The sequence below is a fragment of the Pinus tabuliformis genome, chromosome 3_2 (assembly GCF_031772625.1).
Source record: "Pinus tabuliformis cultivar Carrire ecotype Pingquan chromosome 3_2, CPIR1, whole genome shotgun sequence".
Lineage (NCBI taxonomy): Eukaryota > Viridiplantae > Streptophyta > Pinopsida > Pinales > Pinaceae > Pinus > Pinus tabuliformis.
Window position 1 is genome coordinate 274,215,189 of NC_142302.1, and position 21,633 is coordinate 274,236,821.

A 21,633-nucleotide genomic window follows, 5' to 3' on the forward strand; every position below is an offset into this window, starting at 1 on the left:
GCAATTTTCCTCTGTGCGCCGCGCTACTTTGGGGCCTATTTTGGGGCACTTGCAGGTGTCCAAAATGTGCCCAAGTGGGCTTGTTGGAAATCCTGTCCTGTCTACTTTCTAACCCAACTTGCAGTTTTGAATTTGGTGCTCATTTTCTCCTCCAAATCTTCATTCTCCCAAGACTGCTTCCTGTGTGTCAAAACAGTGGTAGAGAGGCCATTTTTGGGTGTTTTTTGACCTTTTGGAGACTCATACCTTGCCAAAATTTCTTTCCCGGACACCAGTAGTCATGATTTTCAATTCTGAATCAAAAAATGCAAGCCATTCCTCATTTGGAGCTCTAGAATTTTAGCGTCGCGTCAGTGGCGCGACGCACAGGGAGAAAATCCCTGTTTTTTGCCCAAAAAATTACCATATGACCAAAAATTCCCCAATTTTTTTGAAATTTGGGCTGGAGGTTCCCTATGGGGTGTTATGATGGGCCAAGGAAGCCTCAGCCAATATTTGAAGCCGATCTTTCTCTTTTGTCCCTTTTGCCTTTCTTGTAGCTTTCCTCAATTTCGCTTTCAAACTCCTTATTCGGGCCTGTGCACTCATGTTTCACACCCTATAATGGAAAGCCATGTGTCTCAGTAAAGCAAGGTCTTGGTTAGCCTTGTCCAACAGCCTCTCCAAATGCATGTTGACCCTCTCAAGGTTGGCCTCCCGATCTTCATTGATTTCTTGCTCCAAAGATGTGAGCTCAACCCTTCTTCTTTGAGCAGCTTGGCGATGCTCACGAATTTTTTGCAGCTCCATAATCATCTATTGGTCCTCAAGCTGCTTGTTTCTCTGCTCCAGGTACTTCATGTTCCACTTGGCCCTCTCCAAGTCAAGGGATAAGGACTCAATCACAGATTGCTGCTCCTGGATGATCTCTGTAAGCTCTGCATTTGTTGGTTCTGTATCTGTCTCATCATCATGGAGGAGAACAAATTCAGTCTCTCATTCACCTGATGGCCCTTCCTCCTATATTGGCTCCTTACCCTTGCCCTGCTCCTGTGATGCTGATGTCGGAAGCGAGGCCCCTTCCACCCCGGGTGGAGATAACACTCGCTTTGCTACTGCAAATAAGGGTCTACTGCCTCTCTGATAGGTGATGTATACTAGCATAGTAGCAGTCTCCTATCGCTCATACTGATGAGATGGGCCCCCTATCTCATGCTCTGCCTCTGATACCACCTGAGGAGCATTGAAGGAGTCACGGGAGATGAAGTCCTCCCAAGCAATACCCTGAAATCCCAACTGATGGTCCACCAAAATCCGGATAAGAGCAAAGTGATAAACACTGTTGAGTTGCTGTCGAGGGGTCTTGTGCTACATGAAATTCTTCATCCTCTCTATGTTCCCATAGATGAAAAATGGGAGGTTCATCATCCGCACCTTGGCAAAGTGCATGAGCAACCTGATGTGATAGGCATAAAGGCGAGAAAACCTCCCCTCACAACTGAAATACTTCATGATCAATTTCATGAGCGAAGCATACTCATCTCTCAAAAATCTGAATGGAAAAACTCTCATGAGATGGCTCAAAGAGTTGGCCTTAATGTAAGGCTCATAATGATGCCTCTCCACCTTCTTCTTCTTATGCCACTGTTCTCCAATGTTCGGTATGCCTATTGCCACTGATATGGTTTCGGGTGTCAATGTGAAAGTGACCCTAGCCAAGATAGACTGTCCTCCATGTAGGTGAAGTGCAAAAAGACGAGCCAACTCATGATGAACTCTGACATTTACCACCCTCTGACAAAATTCAAAACACGCTAAGTGCTGGAAACATGACATAGCAAGAGGGCATGCCTACAACTCGGTGAGGGTCTTTGGCTCATCTCTAACATGTTTGCCACTCCGATGATGTCTCCTGGGGGCCTGTTCTCCTGACGTTGTATCATTGTGGGTCTCCTCCTCATATTCTGATGAAACCTCAGATGCCATGACTACTGTTTGCACACTGAATTTAGGCTGCCCTTTGATTATAGTGAAGCTGGAGTTTGCTTTGACAATCTTCCACCAAGGGGACAATTAAAGAGGGAGCATTAGGATGGGGGACAATATAATGGGAATAGGGGTTTATAGGAAAATTGTATTTAGGGATATACAAGGGGTTTTGGGGTATTTTGATAGGGTAGGGTTTGTGTTGTTTGCAAGGTAGGGTTTGGGTTTTTTGAGCAATAGGAAGAGGGGAAGGGAGTATGATTTTTTTAGGGTTGGGGTAGTGATTATGGAGACAATAGCATAGGGGAATGAGTAGTAGGGGTAGGGTAGGAAAAACACCTTGGCAGCACTGTCACTGTAGCACAAACCCTAGCATCATGGTTTTCTTGATGTCTTCTTTTGTTTGCTTTATATAATTTTTTTTTTTTTGCATTTGATTTATAATCATAAAACCATGCTATTCCTTTCAAATTTGATGCAAAAATGGAGGTAGGTTGCCTACCTTTCAAATCGCAGAGCTCCACAAAAATTTGGAGTGATTTGGCAATGTTTTTCGGCCCTTGGTCTATGTGCGCCGCGCGCATAACCTAGTGCGCTGCGCGCTGGGTATGCGCCGCGCCTGTGGTAATTTTCAACGGTGGGTAGGCTGTCTGTGCGCCGTGCCCTCTGTATGCGCCACGCTCCTGGGTATATGCGCCGCGCCCTCTAAAACCACCTCCGACTCACTCAAATGCTCACAATTTCACACTCACACCTTTGCAACGTCTCTCCAAGGCTTGTAATAGCACAATGCCCTTGATTTGGATGAAAACATGTATATATAGCCTTGGAAGAGATGTGTTTAATTTTTGCTTCCTTGAAAACCCATTTTTCTAATGTTGTGTTTTGCACTTTTTTCACTGACTTTAAAACACACTGATTTTCACTTTCCCTTTGAAATTTTGGCTCAAATGATGAAATTTTCGCACTCTTTGCAGGGAATGTAGGATAGGACATTTGGCCACGGAAACCATGACTGCATCTGAAAAAATCAACTGGTGATTTTTTTGGAAAATTTTGTCATAAATGACACTGTTTGACTTTTCTTCAAAACAGAGTTTTGAAGAAGAGTCGAAGTCTATCCACATGACGATGAAGCTCTCTGAACCATAGCTATGTAAGGGCCTCCCTCTGGCCTGCATGGCTTTACTAGACATGTTTCAAAGACCAAATTGATGAATTCCTTGACCTAAACATAGAAAATGACTTTTGTCCTTTAAAGGACCAGACCTTGACTGTCATGGACTTTGGTGATTATTAACAAAAGCCCTGAGCCAGCAGGAGCCAGACATGAGGGGAAATGACTAGCATGACCTTCTCTGTCAGATTATGGCATGCCCCTAGCGGAATGCAGCTGAGTGAATGGAGCGGGACACCTAAAATTGAAATGCACAAAGAGTTTCTATCTCTGACGGAGTGTTGACCAGACCGACTCTAACAAAATGAATGAAGTGTAGAAATTATGCAGTGCATTTTAAGGCTTTCATCTCAATGTCTCACATGTGCTATCTGCTACCACAGAACATAGGTAAATCTGCAATCTCACAGGTACCATCTGCTATCACATAAAATTAGTAAATCTGTGATTACACATGTACTATTTTCTATCACATAACATAGGTAAATATGTAATTTCACAATTACCATCTGCTACAACATAACATAAGTAAATATGGGGTTTAAGAGTGAATCCAACAACTACAATGATATAACTTTTGAAGAAGAAAAACACACATGAATAGAAATATAGAGGAAGAACACATACTGCATATCCAAAATGCTTGGAATTACCAGAACTTCTTCCTTGATCTTTGAGAATTAAATACATGTAACATGACCCAAACTTGTGAAATATGCAAAACAGTTACAAGCCTCAGGGATAGGAAAATAGAATCACTAGAATAAAAAAAATCCAGAACCCTTCTAATGAGTTTTCCCTCCCTATTTATAGGGAGAGAGTCCAAACAATAGTTATAAAATATCTTCAAAGTGCTAGAGCTGTCTGAACTACCAGTGGTCTGAGCATGCAGATGTTCTAGTTTTCCTAATGATTACATAACATGTCCAATTCTTTTCTTAAAAAATTCAAAAATTACCAAAATGTGAGAAACAAGAGGTGTCATGATCGACACAACAAAATTTCTTCATGTCGATTCCTCTAATTTTGTCAGGTGGACTCAAGATCTAGTATATGGATTAGTGGTGGGCTGATGATCTGGTCACACCTCTATTGTGATATTCCTCCCACTGTTTCCTGCCAATTCTCCTATCGCTTTCTTCCTCTAACCGCTTGGATTATTCCCTTTTGGGATTGACTGTGATTTTGCGAGGTAGCGTTGGGAATGCTATGCACTAACTGGTGACTGAACGAAATTGATAGTTGTTGACCCATTCATACTTTTTCATCTATGTGCTGCAATATCAAGCTTTAATGTATCGTAACTCTTATTTAAATAATGTTATGAAATCACAAGATTCTGATGCCTCAACCCCTCTGTGCTTAGCTCCTTATTGCTCATATTCCATAGAACCACCACTTGTGACCACCGGTATAGGGCTTGGGGCTTGCAGTATTGGAGCCTTCATCCATCATAACTCTGTTTAAAGTAAATGTTATGAAATCATAACATTCTGATGCCCTTAGACCCTTTTCTCTTAGCTCTCTTATCGTGATTCTACAATAGAACCAGGTGTCGTGACCAACGTCTTGGAACTTTGGTGCTAAAGACCTCGGGCTCTTGTCGGGAGCCTATTTCCCTTTGTATATGCTCTTCCACCCTTGGTTCTTTAAGTCTCCCACAACCATGAGCCATCAATGTGTCAAAGCTCTTTTCATCCGAATTTCTTCGAATTGAAATTAAAACAAAGTTACGATGTCTCGTTCTCCCTATTATCTCTTAGAGAAAACCCTCGCTGCAGGAAAAAATCTAAGGTAACCTCGAACCTCTTTGAGGTTGAAAGATGACCCTTCAACCTTGAGAGGGATCTTTCCCTAAACTCAACTACTCAAGGCCATTGTAGTAGAAGGTTTGCAATTGATTCCTATTGCCAGATTTATCTAAGAATGACTAAGTTTGGTTGGACTATGTGAAAATTACACCATTGTGCATGGAGTCTGACCCAATTAGGTTTTATATAATTACAGTTTCAATAAGAAAACAAAAAATTAGGGTAGTGATAATTCCTTTGACACTTAAAGGAATTTGGAAGAAAATTAAGGAAATTAGTGCAATGGTTAGGTGAACAACATTGATTAAATGCCCGAGAAAAAAGAAAAATGAGCATAAACATATGAATCCAAATTTCAAACACTCAGTGTTTCAAACACAAGGAAACATAAAATGAAGAAAGATGGACGGGGAATCATAAAAAAAGAATTTCTGTAAACTACTCATGAATATTGTTTTCATTAAAATGTCTTCAATAATACACAAAGGATACTATATCTCAAATAAACTCCAACCCTTTCTTCTTCTACATCCTTTTCTTATATAGATAATACAACAACTAAACAGGTTTGTAGCTCAAAATTAATTAGAATAATCCAATAATAGAAGTGTAAATATCTTAGGTACATGCATACAAAAATATATTTAAACATATCAAGTTTTCAAATCAAAACAACTTGTTGAAATCTATGCTAAAAATGGGGCTGAGAAAATGTATCATGGTTATGCTTCCCTCGCTGTAGATCAGGCCTTGTCATCCTTCAAAAATGGAATTTTATTGTAGCTCCTTCCTTATCGAGTATCCCTGCTGCAATTCCCTGATAACACCGATGTCAATCCTTTAGCTGCCAGAACTAATGATTTCACTGAAGGTATAACTATTAGCGTTTTCTTTTAGACTGTTTTTCCAAAATGCATTGACAAAGAAAATTTCAGCTCTTCTCTGCAAAATGTGCTGATAATGATAATATAAATGCTCCTATGCTCCTTTTTGTGCTTATACACTGAAAATTTCTTGATAAAAAATTCACTCTGATAGTGAAAGATTAAAACTCAGAAAGATGGCTACCAACCTCTCAATTGAGGGTACTAGCTTCTTCTAATAAGGCTCCCACCTTATCCATTCTCTGCCTCTTTCTCTATCTGGTTTCCATGGGGATTTTATTCTTGATTGCCTTTGTTTTCTTCGACCCCTTTGAACTTGTAGCTTTCCCTTTGTTTATAATTAGGTCCTTTATTGGAATATTTCCCATGTCTATGACCTCTTTGGCAAGGCTGGGTTTTTTCTTCAACTTTATATTCAACCTCAATTTGTTTAAGGTCCTAGTGTGAGGTCTTTTACCCCCTTTGAACATTTCAAACAATGTGGGGTCTTTTTTAGCTGAAACTTCTTCATCATGGGGTTCAAGATCAACCCTCTTTCCTTTAGTTTGCTCTGGTGGCCAGATTTCTACAATGGAACCTTCAGTAGGTGGATTTTCAGTATGAGGGGAACTCATAGCAGGAGGATCTTCAGTAGACTATATTTTCATATGCCTATCACTTCTTCTAGAATAGACCTTGGGTATCTTAGCAACATAAGGTGAGGGTTTGTCTTCCTTCTTTTGGCTTCTAGTTTTCACATTGGGGGTTCCCTAAGAGGAGGTTCCTTCCTGAGGGTTTTCTTCCTCATTTAGACCTAGGGGGTTGGGGTTGAAACCCTCCCCAAAACATAAAATGGCTCCTTGTTCTTCCAGGCTTTTCCAATTGATTTTAAATTAATAACCTAATTAGACCTTTGTGATAGATGAAGTGTGGAGATGGGTTTATTCTGGCTTGAACCTGAGCAGCCATGTGCTTGAGACTTTCTGATAAAAAATAACATGCATTCATTATCACTTGTCCTACTAGATGAGCTAAGAAATGGAAATGATATAAGTTTACCTGGTTAAAATTCCCTTCACATGTGAAATATGACTGGGTAATTCATAGCAACCCATGTCATTTGTCTTCCAACCAAGACCTACGCACCCCTTCCTTCCAATTTCTTTCTTTGAACTCATCCTTTAGGAAGAACGGGACATCAATCCCAACTAAGACGTGGCTCCTAAATTTTTTTTCTCCATTTGTAGGCAAATTTGTGACCTATATAATCATCTCCTCTGTCACCTAGAATGAAATCCCCCCATCCTCTACATTTGGACCATCGAAACCGTAGGAAAATGCTTGAACAACCCCGTCATGGAAATTGGTGCATCATTGGAAAAATTTCTCCCACCCAGCCTGTTGAAAATGTTGTTAAATGTCTGGGTAGATCTCTAGAAGGTCGGGCCCTTTTGGTTCACTTTTGTTTATCCTTCCACTTTTCCCCATTATCTTAATAGTATCGTGATCACGCAGAAGGAAAAAACAGGATTTGATCCTGTATCTCCGTCGAGTAGCTTGAATAGAATGAATTTCCAACGATAAAAGTTAACAAAAACTCACAATTGAAAATGATGAAATTACTATACGGGGAAAACAACGATGTTTAGGCATGTGTTTGGATAACTGATTGATTGGTAAAATAATGACCTAACCCTTGAATAATTATAAAATAACTGCATATTTCTCTAGCAGCATAAAAGATTCTTTCAACATGTACCTTTCACCTCTGGATTTATCGTGGCATGATCGGATAATTATTATTTCACTATTGATGTGGAACGTGTCAATGCATTTCAAAAATTGAAATTGAAATTTTAAGTTTGGTGCTGATACTACAGTTATCAGCAAATACCCGATAACACTGACACTCACATTGTCAGCGCAATCCTCTAAACAATTTACTAAACTCACAAAAGCGCTGATAATCTCGTTATAAACATTGTTTAGTGTCTATTACAAATATTTCGTTGACACTATACTAGTCAACATTCTTAAAAAAAATTCAAACTTAAATAGATGTGATAACAACTGGCTCCACGGTAATGTCGTCAATCATTGATGGAAGTAAGAACCCCATGGACCAGATGCCTATTTATTACAAAAGGATTGCTTAAAGAAATATTTCGACTAACTCTATATATGAAAATAATGTTTCAAAAACATGTTCTTTTTTATAGAATTTGTTGGGATTTTGAAAAAAAAACATAACCTCTATAAAAAAAATATATTCTCTGATAAGCATAATCAGAACCTTAGGGCCTTCTACTCAGGCCTCAAGTTCTTCAGAATGCTCATCCACACTTGCAAGTACTACTGGGTGTTGGAAATAATACTGAGAGGAGGGGGGGGGTTGAATTAGTATTAGTCAAGTCAATAATCTTTTTCCTTTCATACTCATTTTTTTATACGCTACTTCCATGTGGGTAACTCACGTGTACATGCAACTGTGCTTAAGGAAACAAGCGTATATCTAGCAAAATAATGATTCAGTTAATTCATCTATGTTGATCTTTAATCTATGCATTAGTACTTTATTAAACATTAAACAATAACCATATGCAGTTAATAACAGAGTGAACCATCACACATAAGCCACACACATGAACACCAAGATTTAAGGTGGAAACCCAATGTGGGTGAAAGCCACCTACTATTTTTGTCTTTTTCTTCTTTTAATAATAAGAAAATCTATTTACAACAATGTACTGGTGCAGACTCATACCAGTACGCATGCTTCTACCTGCAGAAGGCTACTACCTTCTCTCGTTCTACAACTTCTACTGGAAGGGAGTTACAACACCCTAGCTCTTGTACTAGCTGATGTGTTTACTAGTATGTAGGTGCCGACCTACAGAAGGCTACGACCTTCTCTCTTCCTCCAGGGACCTCGTTTCATAAATTTTCAGACTGGATACTCCTGGAACACAACATCATAATCTGAAGGCCACATTTCATCCAATTTTCATATTGGACCCATCAACAACATTGAAGCTCAAAATCAATCACCACTGCAATACATCCATCAACTATATCTGCATCAACCAACCACTGAAACTCAATCTAAATCAACCAAACTCAATCAATCACTAACAACTTTTGAACCTCTAACACAACTGAATCAATCATTCATTCATCCTTTAACCAATCAACTACAACAAATAGATCAGTACATAGTTCTGAGTTACATTATCATTCAGAATCAGTTGTCATCTTAAAATCATGCTTCAGATTATATACGCCATTTGGCAAAAGCCAACCGGCGTGTATACGCAGCTTCCCTGAAGTAACCCAGCATGTAGATCTGCAAACACTTCGCTGCACTTCCAGACTTCAGACATAATCACACATAGAAGATGAAACATGTGTTAGTGATCAGATCTAGTCCATTCATTATTAGATCACATAATGATAAGTCATTATGATCCTGATCCATCATTAGATTTCATCCATCAACTAACCAATCTGAATATGAAGAATACTGTTACCAGAAAAATAGTCACCAGAACACAATGCAGAACCCTGAATACTGTAACATCAAATAAAACCCTTATAGATCATACTTCAGAAGATATACGCTACATCCATAAGCTGAATCAACATGTATACACTCTTTTACCAAGGGAAACCAATGTACATATCTACAAATTCCATTTTGTGATGTATACACCACTTCTGTATGTTGAACCAGCGTGTATATGCTATTTTACCAAAGCCAAACTGCGTACAGATCTGGAAATGCTAACTTAGAGCATCACAAGTATTTCAAACTTCATTCATACCCAGATCATCACATTTACATAATAAAAACATGCGTCAGCATTCAGATCTAGAATATTCAAGATAAAACTACTTAATGATAATACATTTCAAGCCTTAGGATCCCGTTCCATCATCCATGATCTTCCACATAGGTGCATCCTTAGTTCAGATCAAGCAAAGCATCACAAACCCATAACCTGCATACTTAATCTCATACTTCATCAGATATTCAATACTTGCTTAACTTGGCCTAATGATCTTCTCCTCCTTATATAGTTTTAGATCTTTCTCAATACCATGGACCAAAACCATTTAGGACCAATACCTTGGACCAATACCACGGACCAAATACCTTGGGTTAGATACCTTGGACCAATACCACGAACCAAATATCTTGGGTTAGATACCTTGGACCCAAAAACTTGTTTTCCCAATAAATACACGCTTTTCCTTCTGTGAAAGTGCGTGTGTACATATACGCTCCTTTTGTTCAATGAATCTGTGTGTATACGTGGGTTGGTCAAGCTGAACCTACGTATACCTTTCTTTCTTCATTCTGTGTGGCCTGAACTGTAATTCTTTGCTGTTAATCTGCAGTACTTTGATCTTTCATCTGAGTGAGTTGCCATCAAGGACAACACCTGTATCATAATGCCAACAATATCCCCCTTTGGACTTGATGGCAATGTTAACTTGTTGCACTTTGAACTGTCATCTTATTGAGTTGCCATTGTACATTACTTCTGAATTGATTCCTTTGAACTGCCCTGCATCACTTCTGTTAACACAACTACCATGTATTCTATCACATCTGATATCTCTTCTGTAGATTCATCTAGTTATCATATACAAGAGAGTTGTTCTGCTACAAGTGGGTTGCCATAAAGTACAACATATCCATTGTAATGCCAACAATCTCCCCCTTTGGACTTGATGGCGACATCCACACCAAGTCACTCTCCCCCTTTGACATCAAGGGCAAAGGGTCATGCTCCCCCTAAGTGCATGTTGAATTCTCTGATATGCTGAAGTGCTGATTGAGCTCCCATGATCGAGTCCATGCTCCCCCTGAGCATAAGCAAAGTCTGCAAAAAGATGTTCTAAAAGAAGAACATGACTCTATACATACATCACAAATGATCTTCCTATCACCAATGACTCATACATGCATCCATCTCCCAACCAAGTGGGGATATACCAAATGTTTGTACATGACTGAAATATTACATCATCCTTCCCATGCATAGTGGGGGTATAAATTACATCATATGACCAAAAGGGACTTCATTAAAAGACTACAACAGACAGAGACAAATTATTACATTGTTATAGACATTTTTGTGCCTCGCATCATGGAGCATGAAATGTCAATAATCACAGGGATCCTCAGTCCCTAAACATGTTGTTCTTACCCCTAAAAGAACAAGGTCATCAAACAACAACACTTCCAATCAGTTCTCCACCTGAAAACACTTCAAAACAGGCTTATTTTGGATCATGTCAGCTGCTTAACTGAGCTTCTGCACTGTAATGCAACTGTCCCACTCTGTACCTACGCTGGAAGTCAAAAGTAATGAAGGCTACCTGCGCTGGGCGAGATTGGCCAAGTGGCACAGTCATCCTGCAAGGTGTCAACTGCCCAGGAAGCTTCCAAACTGACACTTGGTTCATCAGATTCGCCTTGTGATGAGTAAGAGGTACTTGATCACCATGTGTAACCAAGGATCTCCAAGTGGACTCAAGAACTGAAGATTAACTGAAGAGGGAGAGGACACTAGTCAGCTCTATGCCAGCCTCAAGCTGACTCATCCTCTCTTCTTCTCTCCTATATATAGAGCTCTTCTATGAGGTCTAAGGAGGCTGGAATTTTGTGTAAAGCAAGGAGGTGCTGTTGGATTACAGTTAGAGCTATTGGGTGATTGTTTTACTAGAGGTGAAGAGGAGAGTTCTTGCTGCTGGGGAGGTGCTGCTGGATTGGAGCCATCATTGGTTGTAACCTTCTCAGAACCCTGTTACTTCTATCAATAAAGTTTTGCATGTTCTCCTATATACTTGTATTGCATTGATGTATTGTATTTACATGTATATTTGATTCACTCTAATCCATGCATCAGTTATGAGTACTTGTATCTTGTAGTTTCCTCTCTCGTTTTGTGCAGGGCTTGTGTGTAGCTGGACCGGCAAAGAGAGCAAGGAGCTGGGAACAAGAGACAAAGAGAGAGGATCAAGATCGACTAAGCGAAGGATACCAGGTTGGTTGATCATTTCTTCCCCCTCTCTGTACTTTCATAAAGGAAAACATCAAAGCTTTACTTTCAGTTGTTGCTAAAGACTGTCACCTTTAGAGTAGGGATAGGGTCATCCGCATCGGATACTTTTCCCCACAACAAACTGGCGACTCCACTGGGGAGCCTAGTATCTTGTTGGTGTTTGTAGTATTTTGCTATTCATTTCTTGAAGAAAAGAGTACCAAATCGAAAAGCTTTTGACTATATCAAAAGCGAAGTAGAGGGACTGCTACTCTTGCTCATTTGCTGAGCAAATTCAAGATTTGAAGAGCCTATCTACAAAAGACTCTTTACTCTTTGTGATAGATCTTCATCCTCTTGATCATCCCTTAGCCTGTACTTGACCTATAGCTTTTTATTTCAGCAAAAACAGTGCATTTTTGAGCTTTTTATGACCCGGAATTCTTTGTAGACGAAACTCTCGTGAGTCAGTGCAGGCTGTCCACAGGCAGTCTGCATTACAGCGCAGGTGCTCCCTTCGGGAACTGCGCTGAGAGTCAAACTGGCAGACTAGAACCTGCGCTGGTCCAGTTAGCCATTGTCTAACTCAGCTTTCCCTTTGTGTCTTGGCCCTGTTTTCACTGATTTTTTGCTGATTGCTTGCTGGTCATTGTACTTGCTGTAAACCACTTCTCCTTGACATTATTCCGCCTCAGTTGTGTGATGAAACTGTGAATGTTCTTTCAGTATTTCTTGCTTCAGTCACAGTTTCCCATTGTGAAAAGCGAACCAGTATAGCTTTGGCCTCTTAGATCCTGAACTGTAAAAGTGTCTTTGTGATCTTAAGAGCTAGTTTTATTACTGTTCATGGCTGTTTGAGTTTGTTTGCTTTTCATTTCATGGTTTGAATCTATACATTTCCTGTGTTTTAAACAAGTCTATCATAAGGTGTCTTTTTGATTGTGGACAAGCTTGTTTATTTCTACTTGAAATTAGATTCAAAATTATACAACAGTTTCCTTTCTGTCTAGCATCAACATTAAGGATAACGAAAAGAAATACATGCATTGTGCATTTTGCATTTGACTGTATGCTTGACGATTTAGGAAGATGTGCATTTTAGTGTGTGTTCTTTGATCTGTGGAAAAAGTTGTGTCTTTCTTTTCCCTCAAGTAGATTAAGGTTTTCAAAGTTGAAAGATTGAAAAGATTTGCTTCTCATTCTTAGATTGCATATAGGAAGTTGTATATATACATCTCGTGGTGAACCTGAAAGGAAAACTGTTAAGAAAGATCAACATTAAAATAAACTCAATTTACATAACAACGCTTTGGAATTTAACGCAAACATCTAGAGGTCTAGGTAGAGACGTGTTCCGGCGTCGTTAAACATAGTGACTGTTGATCTCTACGAAGGTGGGTGATTCCTCCTGAGAGTCGGTGGCACTAACACGGACTTGAGCTCCCGCGTACCGTCGCGTATATTGGGAGACCCCTATAGGCTTTTATCCTTTATCCTTAGGAAACCGTGTCGGCCGCCCTACTGATCGCGATGCAGTGAACACAGCATTCACGAAGATCGACCACCCGTACCGTAAAACGTATTCTGTGGTTTCGCGAAAGGTTTGGCACACCCTCTGCCTAGATCTCCAGAGCAGTTTCTTTTGGCCTTTTTCAAACTCTATAACTGAAAAAGTCCAACCGAGCATTTGTCACTTCGGGCTCGTTAAAACATCGAAGGCGACTAGAGTCATCTTTAGCTTTTTCTCGACTCTTAAAACATGAAAAAGCAAGTTTGTGTCTAAAAGCGTCGTTAATAAAATTTATTTTAAGCGGAACATAATCACCTACTATTCCCACGTTGATCTTTCAGTTGAAAAGTATGGAGCCCACCAACCAAGGAAGTAACCTTGGCGGAAGTCCAAATCCCTTCTCCTCTTGGGGAGATGTTGGTGCGCCTCATATGGCTACATTGTCACTTCCAGGATTGACAATCGGCCTCCCTGTATGGCTCTTTTCAACTAATGTAGTCCAGATCGCCACTAATCCTGAGCAGTCGAATCAACAGTCAGAACAATCTAGAACTACCCACCAGCCTTCCACTTCTTATGATACTTCCTCTGATCCTTCATCTTCCAAGGTAGAGCTGGCAAAAGTCAGCCTCCCAAGGAGAAGAAGGAAAAGAAGAAGAGAGAAAAGAAGCAGAAGGAGCCTCCGGCGAAGGCGACTGGGGGCAAGCAGAAGAAAGCTGACAAAAACCCACACACTGCACCGACCGGGCCTAAATCGCCATGTGTCATTTGCAAAGGGATCCATTTCCATCGTGATTGTCCTTGTATTCCCCGGATACTAAGGGACTGGTCCCCAAGGTTGCACAATCCGGTAGCATCAACCTCTGGTTGTCATGTTGATTGCATTCTGTCGACTAGCGAGAGTGAAGGACGAAGAAGGGGACCAAGATCACCCTGTCTATTGTGTGAAGGTCATCATGCCATCCACAAATGTCCATTCTTAGATGAGGCCAAGAGAGTTTTGGAAGATCGCCCGGTGTCACCGGTGCGACTTCCACCTGGATATCAAAAACTCGCGCCTAATCCCTCGACAGTTGAAAATCCGGTTGAACCACTCAAGTGGTCAGCTGAAGTGTCGGTCATTGAGAATGAACCTACTGAATCTAGACTAGACGAAAGTCTAAAGGTCGATACGGCAGTTGGCCCGGTTCTTCCTTCAGGGGTTCTATCGTCCAATGCCCCCGTCATTGAAGACCCGTCTTCAAATGACACCGTCGCCGAAGAGTCGTCTTCATGCGACACCCTCACTGATGAGAACAAGGATGACACCATCCAGGTTCTTTTCATCAGCACTGACTCCGATGAGCATCAGGGCAATGCGCCCATTCCTTTATCGCAGGAAGGAACATCATCAGAGTCATATCCGGCTGTATATTCGGTCCCACCACCAAGCAACCTGGTTGTATCCTTTGATTGGAATCAACTAGGCAGACCCCGGTTACCAGCCAGCATACCATTCAGAATCATTGTCCAGATCTATAGAATGATTATGGCTGGTACTATCATTGATGAAGGGGCGTCTGTGAGTATCCTTTCCTCTGTTGCTTGGAAAGCACTGGGTTCCCCAGCGCTTCTACCTGAGTTGAGAAATCTCTCAGGTTTTGATAAAGGAACCAGTCGACCATTAGGGATCCTCCCCGATGTACCTGTTACATTGAAGGGGAAGACCGTCAGGATGAACGTGTTGGTAGTTCAAGGACCCTTGGATTATAACCTACTCCTTGGACGCGACTATATTTATTGCATGGGAGCGATAGTCTCCTCACTCTTTAGAGTAATGTGTTTTCCACATGAAGGAAGGGTAGTCAAGCTCGTAGACCAACTTTCATTTCCGGGATCTCGCATCGCAAATAGTCAAATACCAATCCTAAATGGTCTGTTCACTCAAGATTCGCCTCCGCCCCCGGTCCTCCTTCCCGATGAGCGCGAGTGATTCGGAAAGAAAGACTAGGACCCAGGGGGCATGCACCCTGGTCTGCTTCAGGCAGAAGAAACTCCGGGTATAAGACAGAATTTCCGCAGGAGAACATGACTAGTCCGTACCCCGTCCGTAGGAAGTGGGGTTGTTCTGGAAAAATGATCTTTTGTTAAAGTTATGTGTTTGGGAATCATTCACCTTTGTCTAAAAAAGTGGGCAATGCCCGAGTAGGAATTCCCTTATTACAACAAGTAGTCACCATCTTTAAATTCAAGCCTCGCCCATCGAAACATATGTTTTGAAGGATAAGCAGGGGCAGTCTACTAAGAAGGAGACCGTATTGTTGTGACAGAGGGTAACCATCTTAGGACAACCCAATGATAGGCACCGCCGAAGAAAGAGATTGATCTGCGGCAGCAAATCGAACCGTCTTTGGAATAATAAGAAAGAGGCAAGCCTCCCTCAATAATACCAATGTTTTATCTTTGAGTAGTGTTCTTCTATTGTCACAAATAGCTGTTTGTTAAAAGTGGGCCGACGGGAAGCCTGAGTACTGCGTAAGACCCCTTAAAATAACGAGAATACAAGTATCATTAGCATTAGATTAGCAAGATGACAAATAAATGTGAACACCCAAAGAAAAGCGGAAGTAGGGGAGAGGAGGGGCAGCCTCGAAATTCTATCCTATACCTGGGGGCATGCAAACCTTCTGGAGTGTAAGCTAGGGGCGGTTATTTATTTGGTTTTAAGATTAGCCGTTTCCAAACTTGCATGAAAGAAAGCCTGTGGGGCAAAAGTAAAATTTGCCAAAAGTGAGCACAGCTGTGGTAAGGCATAAGCTCTATAAAAATTGGTCCTTACGAGAGGCGTTCTTCATATGACTGGTATATCGAGCAGTTTTAGCATATAGTTCATGCTCGTTAAAAAATAAACGCAAATCCGAGCAGTTTTAGGACTGAATTTATGCTCGTTAAAAAATAGAAAAGTGTGAGCAAAAGTTTCCCTCAGAGTTCAAGCTCATGGAAAAAATGAACCGGTAAATAACCTTTTGAGATCGTAAATTCATCAGCCATAAGAACCTTGATCGTGTTTTCATCCATCACCTCCACTGTTCATTTGGCCGATCATTCACTTCCATTTGTGTGTTTACCTCTTTTGAGAAACAGCTGCGAAGAGTGATTTCACCTAGCCATCCTTGTAACACTGCCGTGATTGGAAAATTCCAACCTGTACCTGGAATCTGTAGCTATCCCTGTTTATCACTCGTTCCTCAAAAGACGAGTCTTCTTTCAGCTCTTTTCACTGACTCGTAAAATATGAAAAGTTTGCCGAGTTTTGGCCTTCCAGCTCGTTAAATGACCGAAAGCTATCCCTCCTCTAGATTTTAATCTTTTTGGACCTGAGGGATTATTGCACAAAAAGATCGAGCGCTTGTCTTGTTCGGCTCGTAAAAGTACCGAACAGCCATCCCTTCTGTATTGTTTTATACTTTTTCGGACTTAAGGGATTAGATGACGAAAAAGGAATCATGGAGTTGACTTACTGTACCTTTTCAGACTCTCTAAAAATGAAAAGGACCGAGTTTTCTTTGTCGTTAGACTCGTTAAAATGATTAAATAGCGACAAACTTGTCTTTAGACGAGAACGAGTTTCCCTATCGCTAGGCTCGTTAAATCATAGCGATGGGCTTGCCCGAAGGGCAGGTTATAGAACAAGCATATGTTATCCTCCTCAAGCTTGACAAAAATAAAGAGGTACTGGTCAGAAATGACTGGGGAAAAATTGGGAGAACATCAAAATTTAATGGTAGCAAGTCACTCTTGAACATGACACTTTTCCTCCGTATCACATCGGGTTGGGTTGTTTCATTCACCGGTCTCATCACCATGGTCCTCGCCACACCATCCACATTTGGGGTAATGCTACCGATCCATCGCATCAGTGTCGTTACATGTTCAAGAGGGGTCATTCTGAAAGTGTCAACCGTGTCCCATCCACTGCCATACATTATCCTTCATCCATTCATGATCGCCACCCTGAATCATATGTCACAGTTTGTTTTCACCTCCACTAAAGTCATTAGCTCCGTTCCGTGTCATTGATGTGGGATTCATTAAGGCCCTCCTTTGACGGATCGCTTCTTGTCGACTTCAGCTCATTATCCAAGAAGTTGATCTAGGAACACCCCCATCAGTACTTTGAAGCTTGCATGCCTCAATGGCAAGTTTCTCACTTCCGGCGACAGGTATACATCAATGACCTTCGACCAGAAGATTTTGCGTGGCGTTCGACGACAAGTCCTTTATTCACGCCACGTGAATTGTACTGCAGTACCTTGAGGGTCATCGTCATTATTGGTGATTCCTCTCGCGCTTGTTAACGGTTTTCATTATTGACCGGTAATCAAGCGATGTCTTTCCATGTTCGACTTCAGCGCAATTCTCACATGGATCGACTTGTACTTAGAGTGAAGATCGAACGAGTTTGAAGACCCCGGATCTAGTTTCATCCATCCGGGCTGCGATATATATTCAGGAAATATAAAAGCATTTGCCATGTACATCATTGCAGCAGATGATCATCCTACTCAAAGGATGATAATTTCAGCAGAAAATTATCAGTCTATCTTCAGACGATCGTCTGTCATATGTACCAAAATGTATTTATAAAAAGCTGAGCATGGGAATGCCCGCCTCAGCTAGATCATGAGAATAATGATGAATAAAAAATAATGTATTGTATTGTATTGTATTACAGGGCACTCTCCTCAGCACTGGAACGAACTTCGGATCCTCTAGATAAAGCATTTCACCCGATAAACGGCCTCATACTTTAGGGGGCAACTGTTATAGACATTTTTGTGCCTCGCATCATGGAGCATGAAATGTCAATAATCACAGGGATCCTCAGTCCCTAAACATGTTGTTCTTACCCCTAAAAGAACAAGGTCATCAAACAACAGCACTTCCAATCAGTTCTCCACCTGAAAACACTTCAAAACAGGCTTATTTTGGATCATGTCAGCTGCTTAACTGAGCTTCTGCGCTGTAATGCAATTGTCCCACTCTGTACCTGCGCTGGAAGTCAAAAGTAATGAAGGCTACCTGCGCTGGGCGAGATTGGCCAAGTGGCACAGTCATCCTGCAAGGTGTCAACTGCCCAGGAAGCTTCCAAACTGACACTTGGTTCATCAGATTCGCCTTGTGATGAGTAAGAGGTACTTGATCACCATGTGTAACCAAGGATCTCCAAGTGGACTCAAGAACTGAAGATTAACTGAAGAGGGAGAGGACACTAGTCAGCTCTATGCCAGCCTCAAGCTGACTCATCCTCTCTTCTTCTCTCCTATATATAGAGCTCTTCTATGAGGTCTAAGGAGGCTGGAATTTTGTGTAAAGCAAGGAGGTGCTGTTGGATTACAGTTAGAGCTATTGGGTGATTGTTTTACTAGAGGTGAAGAGGAGAGTTCTTGCTGCTGGGGAGGTGCTACTGGATTGGAGCCATCATTGGTTGTAACCTTCTCAGAACCCTGTTACTTCTATCAATAAAGTTTTGCATGTTCTCCTATATACTTGTATTGCATTGATGTATTGTATTTACATGTATATTTGATTCACTCTAATCCATGCATCAGTTATGAGTACTTGTATCTTGTAGTTTCCTCTCTCGTTTTGTGCAGGGCTTGTGTGTAGCTGGACCGGCAAAGAGAGCAAGGAGCTGGGAACAAGAGACAAAGAGAGAGGATCAAGATCGACTAAGCGAAGGATACCAGGTTGGTTGATCATTTCTTCCCCCTCTCTGTACTTTCATAAAGGAAAACATCAAAGCTTTACTTTCAGTTGTTGCTAAAGACTGTCACCTTTAGAGTAGGGATAGGGTCATCCGCATCGGATACTTTTCCCCACAACATACATCATGAGTTTTGATATGACCTTTACATTGAATGATATACACGACATTTATAATAGAGACCAAATATCTAAACAAGACCATGATAGTCATCAGCAACTATCATACACCATGTATGATCTGCTCCATAAGCATCTGTCAACATCATCTAGACCAGAAACCTATATATGTCCATGTCAATGTAAATATCATCAACCTGCGACAAAGTACGTCTACATATAGATATCAACACATGCTCTTGATCTCATCAAGATCGACTTGCTTCATTTCCTTCCATGAATCCAAGAAGTAACAAAACCATTCACACCATATCATATGTGAAAACACCATAGTCATCACATGATCTTTCACATCATCATTAAGAACTGCATAATATTTCCTTAATCAATCATGTATCATCACTAGGGAACATCCCATATCTGATAAGCATCAACCATGATAATTATGTGAGTATCAACCTATCATTATAAGGTAAGAACTCATCATCATTATGTGACTAAGAAAGCCATGTCTTTGAATATCCATGTCTTCAAATAGCTATGTCTTCATGAGACCTGTAATAACACCATTCTCTTCGCCAACCAACAATATCTATCAATAGCAATATGTATCTAGCAAACCATGAACAACAATTCTTAACCATGTGAGAGCCAAGAACTATAGAAATCATAACCACACCATATGAACTTTATGCATCTTTGAAGGTATGATGATAGCAACATTAAATAATGAATTTGTGTACTCAAGTTTTGTACTTCTCTTTGTCCTTATGAAGATCATCATGTAAGCAACATATATGTACTATATGCATCATCAAAGAGTCATCCACAATCATCCATAAATCTGATCTGAACACCAACTATGTGACCCCAAGAATCATATGAGATTTTGTCAAGGGCAACTCATAACTGTATCATAGCAAGATGTATCATTTAGCCATATAAGCATCATCATCATTGATTAGGTACCAAAGACTTCTAAACATAATGCCAACAATGCTTTATTAGAAGCATAGCATGTTCTCCCCCTGAACTTATTCCACCTATTCACTGTCAGATCTGATCATTGCATATATTAGTAAGAAGTATCAAGGCATCATCACCAATCAGATATACATCAAGTTATCAATAACTTGTGAGGAATCAAAATAACATCCACAAACTGTAGTCATCTATCATCATGACAGAAAAGATAATTGATAATTGTCTGAACCATATCAAATCAGTTTTTTTTGAGTCTGTCCCTACTGAATTTTTCTCAAACCTATATATATGTGATGTTGCAGCTTCGAACTCGCGTATATACGCGACTTGTCTTCATGAAACTTGCGTATGATATTTTGAACACCGAGGTTTCATGCTTTCAGCTCCCCCTGAGTCTGTCATGTCTGTACATTGTGCCATGCCACATTTTTCTGACTGTACTTCCTTCTTCTTCCATATCTTCGACTATGATGATGTTTTCTCCTTTTGGTATGGTGCCCGAAATCTTCTCCTGCATTCCTTTGTTATATGTCCAAGGTTGTTACATGCATAAAATCTTACATGTTTCATATATCTTCTATAGCAGTCAATAGCTTTGTGACCAAACATATTGCAAGAGAAACAATATCCCTTAAAGTACCTGCAAGCTGATGATCTTTCTATGTGATGGCCTTGAACCATTCTACTTCTTCATCTTGCTACAACATGTCCACGATTATGACATATAAAACATTCAACATTATTCATTTGAGGAAATAACCAGCTATCACTTCCATAGCTAGGAGTAAAAATTTTCTTTGAAGAATTTCTTTCCTTGGTTGTTGATGGGATTGACCTGTCATCTCCTTGTTGAGCATTTCAGGTTTTACACTAGAGTTCCTTCTCTTAGCTTGTGAGCTGGATTCACGTTCAACAGATTCATGGAAACCAAGACCAACTTTGATGGCAGGAGACCTCTAACTACTAAGAATATCATCCAAAATCTTAGTACTATCTTGAAATCGTAAAAGCTTGTCCTTTTCTTCTAATTTACCTTTTAGTATATTTACCTCAACTTTTGTTGCTCTTCCTTTTCAAGATACTGCTTCTTCACAATTTCTTCAATTTTTCTTCCTTCTTCTAACTGTTTCCTTAATTCAAGAACTTCGTTTTCTTGTTTTTCAAGAGCTTGGAATACTTCATTCTGCTTATTTGATTTTTCAAGATCTTCTTTTAGCGAGAGGATCTTAGCTTCAAGACTTTCATAGAACAAGATCTATTTTTGAGTTTCTTGATCATTGTGCTCCTTTCATTTACTTCATTTCTTAATGATGTCACTTCATCCTGCAGCTTTTGACATTGATCTTCCTTTTCCTTGAATTGCTTCCTTACTTTGTTTCCTTCCTCCAGTTGAGCTTTTAGTTTGCTA